The 10,000-nt window shown below is 40.9% G+C and overlaps 1 protein-coding gene across 1 annotated transcript in view; it reads left to right on the forward strand.

Moving 5' to 3' along the window:
• Positions 1 to 10,000, forward strand: part of LOC138039780 (uncharacterized) — an 84,741-nt gene that overhangs the window by 36,794 nt on the left and 37,947 nt on the right. The window lies entirely within an intron of this gene.

The raw sequence follows: 10,000 nt of genomic DNA on the forward strand, positions 1-10,000 counted from the left end.
CATTACTTTAAGCCCGCCGCACACGGTGACGAAAGAGCTGAGCAAAGTACCTCATGAGGCGGTTTGCTCAGCCGTTTTCTCACCGTGTGCGGAGAACTTTTGGTGAGAAATTGGCCTCGCGAGGCCGTGAGGAAAAAATCAAACATGTTTGATATTTTTCGCCTCGCGAGGCAAATTCCTTATTGTGTGCGGCCATCGTGAGAATCGAGTTGAGCTTGGTCAATGAAGCATCCAATATAAATACATGGTATTCTCACGTGACTTCAATGAGGTCGGAATTTCTTCCTCCGACACCATCCTGAACCCGAGTCACGTGAGTATGCCATGTATTTTTTATTGGATGCTTGATTAAACCAAGCTCAGCTCGATTCTCACGATGGCCGCACACATTGAGGAATTTGTCTCGCGAGGCCAAAAATATCAAACATGTTTGATTTTATCTTCACGGCCTCGCGAGGCGAATTTCTCACCACAATTTCCCCGTACAGTGTGCTCAGCTCTTTCCTCAAGTGTGCGGCGGGCTTTAATAGCGAAATGTCAAAGTCTTAACTAACAAGCTAGATATGCTAATTTACTGCACATTGCAAATGCACGTGTAATAAGCTACGTAATGCTAATTTGTTGTGAGTTACATGTTCACGTGTAACACGATGACTTCAAAACGTCGTGAAAATAAAAAATCTAGTCAGTTTCATATATATCTGAGAGCACCATTGAAATTCCAAGCAAAACCCAAACAGTCTAGGTAAAAGCAGTGAAGAAACTAATTTTAAGAAAAACACGACACTCCTGAGTTTTACAAACATGTTTCGGCAGTTGCCTCTGCCATCTTCAGTGTGAAATGAACAACAAAATACAGTGAAATATAAATACTAAAGAAATTTCAATAATAATAATGACAGTAATTAACACTACGACAATAGTAATTCAAAATTAAACAGTGTTAAGTGTTGGTTTGTCCCAAAATATGTCAACGCCTCTTTGATTTTGAGAGCAAACCCCGAAGATGCCTGATCAATGATGGCAAAATTGTCACGGGAGCATGCAGAGCGACACGCTAAGGAGCTCTCCAGATGCTTGGAAATGTGCGAGGCCCTGTCCGCCAACATCGTGTTAGCGTTTCCTCTTTCAAAGTAGGTAGCCTCTTTAGTGTGAAAGACCCTGTCCCCGATGGACTCCGATCATGTGTTGTTTATAAATTTTCGTGTGCAGGCTGTGCAGCTTGCTATATCGGTGAAACCACCCGACATTTCAACACACGTGTAAGGGAACATTTGTCATCTTCGCGGTTTGCTCTCAAAATCAAAGAGGCGTTGCACATATTTTGGGACAAAACAACACTTAACGCACAGGTCAAACACGTTAATTTACAACTTTCTGTTTAGTTTTGAATTACTATTGTCGTAGTCTTAATTACTGTCATTGTTATTATTGTAATTTCTCTAGTATTTACATTTCACTGTAATTTATTGTTCATTTCACACTGAAGATGGCAGAGGCAACTGCCGAAACATGTCTGTAAAACTCAGGAGTGTCGTGTTTTTCTTAACATTAAAACCCAAACAGCGTTGATCGTCCGGATGAATGCGAACATGATGGTAGCCCGACTTGAGGTCCTAGCTAAAAAAAACCAGCCACCCTTATCCAAAACCTCAGACACAGATCGCAAATCTTCATACTTGAATTTGGGCAACACTAAACATTGATTAATATGCCTCAAATCTATCACCAAACGGTGCTTTTTGCCTTCGACAACAGACAGTGGGTTTACACCAAATGGCGAGGCGCTGTGCTCTTGAATAACTCAAATATTCACGCTGCACGAAATGCGGGCGCTCGAGTGAAGATTTGTTGAAAACAAGGCGACGGGTATTGACCAAAAGGTAATCTATAACGCTCCTTAATGATGCTTAAGACAAAGTACAGGGCCTGCAAACCCGTTTCCCAGAAATATGCTGATTTTTCCAATCTCCAAGCTACACTCGAAAAGGGGGTGTGGACGCAACAAATTCGCCTGCCGTACGCTTATTAAACGAAGGAAATAAATTGAAATCCTCATCATCAACCAACGTCAGTTAGTCAATCACGCGTGCCTCTATCCACGTTTCTTCTACAGGAGGCGCTGAGGTGCTCAAACTCCCCGCACTGTAAATTTTATCGTACAAAAATAAATAAATAAATAAATACTCCCAAAGCGGCTGAAAGCAGAAAAAATTAGTCTACTGGACTGAAGTCGTTCGCAGTACAGACTTAACTGAAACGAATTGAATATGCTAACCGATATATACTAAATGCAAATGACTTCCAAGTAACTTGACAATGCAAAGGACAATAGATAACATTCCAATCGTAACGTGCAGAAAGCAATTATTTTCTGTACTGCGTACCGCAAATAATTTTCCATTGTGCACTATACTAGGCATATTACGACCAAGTAGCACAAGGCACAACAGAATACATGGAGCATACTGGATACGGTCTGCATGCATACGAACAACGATACCAGAAGTAAAAGAACAAAGCTAGTGAAAAAAGTAACAAAAGTGGTATACTCAACTTAAAACAATGTCACAAGCGTCCACAAGCGTCTAGGGCGTGGCTCGAAACGATCATCACTTCTCTAGTTCCTAAAAATGTAATACGACGTAGTTTGGTACGATGAGGAGGCGCGGCGTTGCGGTCTGCCTCGCTTCTGTTTTAGCTTTCCCTTCACCTTTCTCTCCGCCCTCTTCTCCGAGCGATACATTCGTTTCTCATCATCTGAATCGGACGCCAACTCGTCCGATAGGCACTCGTTGACTGTCAACCAACCGAATTCGCTCTTGTCAGCTAACTTAATGGCTTTGATACGTTTGGAGACTAGCTTCGTAACTTCTTCCAAGTATCTTTTCACTCGTTCATGGGCACCGGCCTTGAGCGCGTTGGTGGCATCATCAAACCTCCCTAAGACATCGTGAGCGCGATCTAACTACTGCTGATTGCCCTTTCTCTTGCAGATATACCGGTCGAAACGCGCTTTCTTAACTGCGTTAGTCATGGTAGAACTGTTTTGTGCAGAAAACTTTGTGGCAAAAGCACCCAAGCGGCACTCAATTACGGCGCTTAAGTTGTCCGTCAAATTGGCAATTGTTTCGTTGACCGAAGCCTTCATAGCACTCCGCGAAGCCTCGTCTAATTCTGGATTGCTTCAGGTAGAATCATCATCCGCAGGCATGATGTCTACTGGACTGAAGTCGTTCGCAGTACAGACCGAAGTGAAACGAATTGAATATACTAACCGATATATACTAAATGCAAATGACTTCCAAGTAACTTGACAATGCAAAGGACAATAATTAATTAATAATCCCCATGAAATTATATTGTTCTCTGTCTGCATTAAATCAACGATTGTAGTCTTTAATATGGCAAAACAACTGTCTGCGGAAAACGGAGGCGGTCCTTTTTGTTAGCAATGAAATTATCAGGGGTAATATAATTCTATGCGCTAAATAAGCAATTGCTGCAATATTAAAAATGTTGCAGTGTGCAGGCTGCAATATTAAAAACATTGAAGTGTGCAGGCTACCATTATTTAAAATATTGCAGCCTGTTTTAGGAAATTTAATGTATAACGTGCGCAAAAACTGATAGCTTACAACATTGTCAACAGTACCGTTTGCGTTTAATTCTCGTTCACTGCAACTTCTAAATCTTTGCTCTATTTAAAAAAAAGAAAATGGAAACGCCGCCTTTAGAAATCGATAAAGAATTAAAGCAAGGGGAGAAATGTCCAAACGTTACACGACGTTACATTCGATTTCTGCTGAAATATCTGCGTTCGTAGAGCTCTGTGTAATAAATAATCCTCCGTCTTCCGACGAATCCATAGTCTTTCTAAACCCAGGGATTTCTGCTGAAATATCTGCTTTCGTAGAACTCTGTGTAATAAATATCCCTTCGTCTTCCGACGAATCCATCGTCTTTCTAAACCCAGGTTCGCACTGAGTAAAATGACTGAATTCTCTGGCTTATAAAGTATGCAAATTTGCAGTGTTACACACCTTGCAGGAATTAATTCCATCGTTGGAATTGTTTTGAACAACTATAACAACGAGCTACAATAACAATCCTCGGCATCATTAAAATCGAAGATATATTTATCACAAACAAGGAACAATAGCAATGAGCATCACAATTATCTCACATACGTGCGACTAAAATCGAAGATCCAACACAGACACACAACAATAGGATTTCATGGAGACCTACGGCCTCAGCTGGCTGCAATATTTCTCATAATGCCATGTGCCTCAGTAATTATCCATTAAATAACATTCCAATGGTAACGTGCAGAAAGAAACTATTTGCTTTACTGCGTACCGCAAATAATTTTCCATTGATATTACTACAGAGCTTTACAAAAACGTTCATACTCTCCGGACCCATAGCTTTTATGATGCCCGCTTTATACCATCAGCTCCTTCCGACTTCCCATTCTTCAGTTGTTGTATTGCCTTTTCGATTTCTTTGTTTAGAATATCAGGGCCATTTCTAGTTAGATAGATAGATTATTGCACTTAAAACCTTACTGCCAAAAAGGCTGAATTTGCCTAAATTTACAGCAAATTAAAAATAGTTATCTCATAAAGACCTACACGTAAATTTAAAAACGACGTTCATTCAATAGAATAAAATATGTACGAAAGGTACAAAAGGCGAAAGAACAGCATCATTCAGCTGTTATTCAGGACAATGTCCATGATAGCAAGCTACTTTTTCGCACAGTTGATAAATTACTGCAAAGGACCTAGACAAAAGATATCCGTCTGCGAACAGGGGCCAAGAACTCGCGCGGAATGCCTTTGCTGATTTCTTTAGTGCCAAGATTGTACGAATTCGTGATGAGTTGCTGATTAGGAAAGAGCAGCTGGGGGAGCGCACTGTGGAGGATTTTGAGTGTACGTCATGCTTTAGCGAGTTCGAAATGATAACAGATGAAGACGACTTAAGGTTCAACTATTAAGGCATGCGCACTGGATCCACTTCCAGTAAGTACATGTATCATGCGGCAATGCTATTCTAGTCTTGTTCCTGTATTCAGAAGGGTGATTAATTTGTCATTGTCATCTGGATTTTTGCCCAAGGAACTTAAGGTTGCGCTAGTATTACCTCTTCTTAAGAAATTAAATGCAGATTTTAAGCAATTTAGTAACTTTCGCCCTCTGTCAAATTTAAAGTTCCTATCTAAATTGATAGAGAAAACAGTGTTTGTGCAATTGAATAACTATCTTGGCGAAAATGATCTACATGAGCCTCTTCAATTGGTGTACAAGATTTTCCACAGCACCGAGACTGCGCTTCTCACCGTTACAAATGACATTATGCTGTCATCGGACAAGGGCGAGAATGTTTTCCTTGTTTTATTGGATTTGTCGGTGGCATTTGATATCGTTAACGATACCTTGTTGCTGGAACGAATGCAGAAATCATTTGGCATCACAGGAACTGTACTACGATGGTTTAATTCTTATCTTTCTCAAAGAACTCAGTTTGTTCACATCAATGAGACGAATTCTATGGTACGAGATCTTCCCGTGGGAGTTCCCCAAGGTTCAGTTCTGGGACCTGTACTCTACCTTCTATATACCGCACCACTTGCAAAAGAGATAAGATCTTATGGCTTGGATTATCATCCATACGCCGACAATACTCAGTTATATTTTGCATTCAAATCGGCGATTTCATCCCTCAGTTTCTTGGTTAAAGATTCTCTTCGGTCAAAGAGAAACTCGAGATTAGTTGCTAATGTAGCTTGTTTGTACGGGCTTGTTGTAAAATACGCAACGCAACGCAATATACGCAACGCAATATGCGCAATATATGCAATATACGCCTATGTCAATCTGTAAAATACGCAATATAAGCAATACGTGCAAAACCAATCTCGTTCCCAGAGTCATCGTTCCCTTGACCAGTGGTCGGGAAAGAGAGACTCTCGTGGAATCCAAAAAGGGCCATATTTGATTGGCTGTTGAAAAACGGTTTCATTTCCTGATGATCTACAAATAAATAAATCTTTTTACAACTTACCAGTTCCGTAACGTTTTTGTTTTTGAAAATACAGCAATTTTCACTTACGTGAGATCAGATGCTGAAATCTGTTTTAATTGATAAAAAGTATCTCGTTATTGTTTATTATCTGCAGTTGAAAAGCTTCGGGTGTATTAGGAGATGTGTTTATACTCATGTGTACTGTTTCGCAAGTGAAAAGGAAGCGCTGTCATGGCAAGGTGAACTCCATTGTTGATTTCTAACCGTCTCCCCTCACGCACGCGCAATAATTTAACCGGAACCACAGTTTTCTGGTTTTGGATTATTCCAGAGCCTCCTTCGCCCGTTCTGCTCAGTGGACAAGGGTAACGGAGGTTCTGGGAACGAGATTGGTGGAAAACGGTTTATTTTATCAGCGGTTAATTTGCAAAATGCCAAACAGCGCATGCCCACCGTTCCCACGAGGTTCTCCTGTAAACAGCTTCAAAATAAATGTGTTTTGCTGTAAGTGTTTCCAACATTAATAGCCTTTCATCTTTGACCATCTTCTGTTATATGCTCCACTGAATTATAATAGACTCGTTTTTAATGTCCTCTTGATAACCGTTTCATCATGACAACCAGATAGCTAGTTCTCCAAATCTGGAACAGTCAAGATCGTAAGTAAATGCTTTCCCTCAAAATTTTCCGTGATTCAGGGACGGCGGAGCTTATTTTGTATTGGGCGGCTAACAAGCAAGCGCCGGAGACGCTAACTTGTACGGGGTTCTGGAGGAATTCTCTGCCAGAAAATTTTGAAATCTTGAAGCTCGGAAATGCTACTTTCAGCATTCTCGGCGAGATATCAAAAAAAATAAACGTAGATCAACCTTAAGAACCGTTTTTAAATATTTGTTTTTTGCTTGAAATCGGGGGGGACTAAAGCCCTCCCCCCCCTCCCCCCTGCTCCGCCGTGCCTGTGATTGTTTACATTTGGGTCGACATTTTCGTAAGTATAGCCTAGAGCAAAATTTAACATTTATGTTGAGTCTTGTTATCCTACATCTCTTGCCATTTTAACTTGATGGATTTGTTCTGTGCATGTATAAAGAATCGGTAAGTAGTAAGTCGTCTGCCTGGGGTGGGGGAGATGATTACTTCCTCCTGCCGAAAGGATTCCTATAAATTCCCGGAGATCTAACGGTGACGAATTCTCAAGTCTATTACCTAAGCTGAAGTGTTCTGAATTGTTTATTTATGTTGCTTGAGAGGAAACTCGCACGATTTGAACTGACAGTTCATTACATTGATTTCAACACGGGTGTAGGAAAATTTAAGGCAGTAATTCACTTTTGTCTTAGAAGACAGAATACGCTATTTTGTGAACCTTAATTATCGTAAAATGATAAAATACCCGTGAATGCTGTCTTCTGGTACATCAGTACTTCAACAGGGACAAGTCCATCGAGTTAAAATGGTAAAAAAATATATACAAAAACACTGAATGCAACATCTATGTAAAATTTTGCTCTGGGATCAACAAGGTATACTTACGAAAATGTCGACCTCAAATGTAAACCATCATGGAAAGATTTGTGTCAAGGCTCAGCGGCATATAACAGAGGATTGTCAAAGATAAGAGGCGATTGATGTTGGAAGCACTTACCACAAAACACATCCATTTTGCAGGTGTTTACAGGAGAAACACAATCTCGACCCCAGAGCTCTTCTCTTGACTGAGGGAGAGAAGAGCTCTGGGGAACCGTGAAACAAAGTGTCTTAATTCTCGTTGGTTTTCGTGAAGAACAATCAAAAGCGTCTCTAATTGGTGCATTCATGTTAGCACGAGGAGTGAGCAGGCGCCGTAAGGTTCAAATAGCCAATTTTTGGCTATGAGAACCCTACGGCGCATGTTCTCCTACATATAGATTCCCAGAGCCTTGGGTCGACCCGAGGCTCTGGTGACGAGAATGTGAGAAGCCTCGTGGAAACGGTGAGCTTACGCTGTTTGACCTTTTCCAAGTTAACAGCTGGTAAAATAAACGGTTTTGCACATATTGCGTATATTGCGTATTTTACAGATTGACATCAGAGTATATTGCGCATATTGCGTTGCGTTGGGTTGCGTATTTTACAGCAAGCTTTTTGTACGAGAGTTCAGGAAAAATAATGTGGTGCGCCCTTTTTTGAAATCTCTCAAGGTCATCTGGCAGGTACTGCGGTAGGGAGTTGTGAAAGATTTCACAAGCGCTTTCAATAACTGAATGGATACAAGTCATATAAAACCAGAGGAGATGTTTGGATGGAACATAGGCGAGTTTCAACTGTCTAAGGAAATACAAGCAAGTCGCAGCCTTACCGCAAATGACTTTCACATTTTCATTGCGTTTTAGATCGGCCGAGATGTTTAGACCGAGCTTTACGAGATAAATGATCTCAATTTGCTTGCGATTTATTATGATAGGTTCTAGATCACTTAATTTTGAGAAACAAATACGCAGTTCCTTGCACTTGTTTTCATTAAGCTGAAATCTCTCCGCCTCCATCTTTTCCATGAGTTAGTCAACATAGTTCTGCATCACACTCGTTTCGTTTTTGTAAACAGCCTCCGATATTGTGGTATCGTCAACGTATTTCCAAAGATCGGCTCCAATGTGTAAATCATTAATCATAATCACTAACAACCACGGGCCTAGCTTTGTTCCCTGAGATATTCCTCCCGAAATGGCACCCCATTCAGAGAGACATTCATTACTTAGTTTCACCCTCTATTTATGATCGATCAAGAAATCTAGAATCCAACAAACGATAGGTCTAGGGATACTGTAGTTAAACAGTTTTTCAGCTAAAATGTGGTGGTTTATCAGATCGAAGACTTTGCGGAAATCGACGAGGACGACGCTAGCACAAGCTCTATTTCCATCGGTGTGCTCCTCCACTTACTTCTTTCGTTCTAACGGGAGACTATCTGGTTTGTCATCCTTTGCACAGAGCTCCTCAATATACTCTATTAATCTCCCACTGGCTCGGTCAGTAAGACACCATCCTTGCTTTAAACGCTATCCTCTTTCTTTCCTCTACGTGTCTTCTGGATAAGTTCCTGTACTTTCACATACACCAAGTCTGGCCGTCCCGGTCTTTCTAGTTCTTTCATTTTCTGGCACTCGTTTTCCCACCATCTGGCACATGCACTGTCCGTTTATCTACGAAGCTCGTTGTTTAATTTCCTATAGATATGTCTCCCGTGCTCCTAGCTCACGTTTTTCCAAGTCCTTTCTTCCATCTTATTTAGCATCTGTTCTGTAAACTAAGATTTCTTAGCCTTCCTCCTGGCTTCATAACCAATCCTATCTTCACCGCGTCTTATTACGGCTCTCTTCAGGTAGTTCCAACTGTCTTCCACATCTAAATCATTGCGATCTTTGCTTTCCTCCGTGATAAGTTTATCTAGGTCTTCTGTCTGTTCCAGATTTGTTCCACAACCTCTCCCTGTTCCATCCTGGTGTCGTCTTTGCACCTAAAGTACTCTTTTCATTCTTACCTAAACCTCTCGAAGGAATTTCCAAAAGAATGGAGTTCAGAGATCCACATTTGCAGTCGTCCGGTCGTCCCAGACGCCTAAAAACCTGTGCGGACGAGTATAATAACTGCAAAGGTCGTCCGTTGGACGATTGAAGGTTTAATAAATGTCTTTTCACGAATGTCATCAAGTGCTATAATATAGACAGACTGTACTTTGGTTCTGTTCGCTTTTCGTTCAATGGAAACTTCCACAAAATAAGGAATAAACATGCAACTTTTCTAAGCAATGAAATCTCAAGTTCGGGCGCCATCTTTGACCACGCCATATTTTCCATAGAAGACATGTAGTTACTAGTCAAATTACAAGGTGTTTCGCCAGCGCCGGCAAAAAGGAAAACAAGTGGAGGAGAACCTGCTGCTTACTGGAAAACAAAATCTTGGTAGCATATAAAAGGAATACACTAGA

The sequence above is a fragment of the Montipora capricornis genome, chromosome 3 (assembly GCF_036669925.1).
Source record: "Montipora capricornis isolate CH-2021 chromosome 3, ASM3666992v2, whole genome shotgun sequence".
Lineage (NCBI taxonomy): Eukaryota > Metazoa > Cnidaria > Anthozoa > Scleractinia > Acroporidae > Montipora > Montipora capricornis.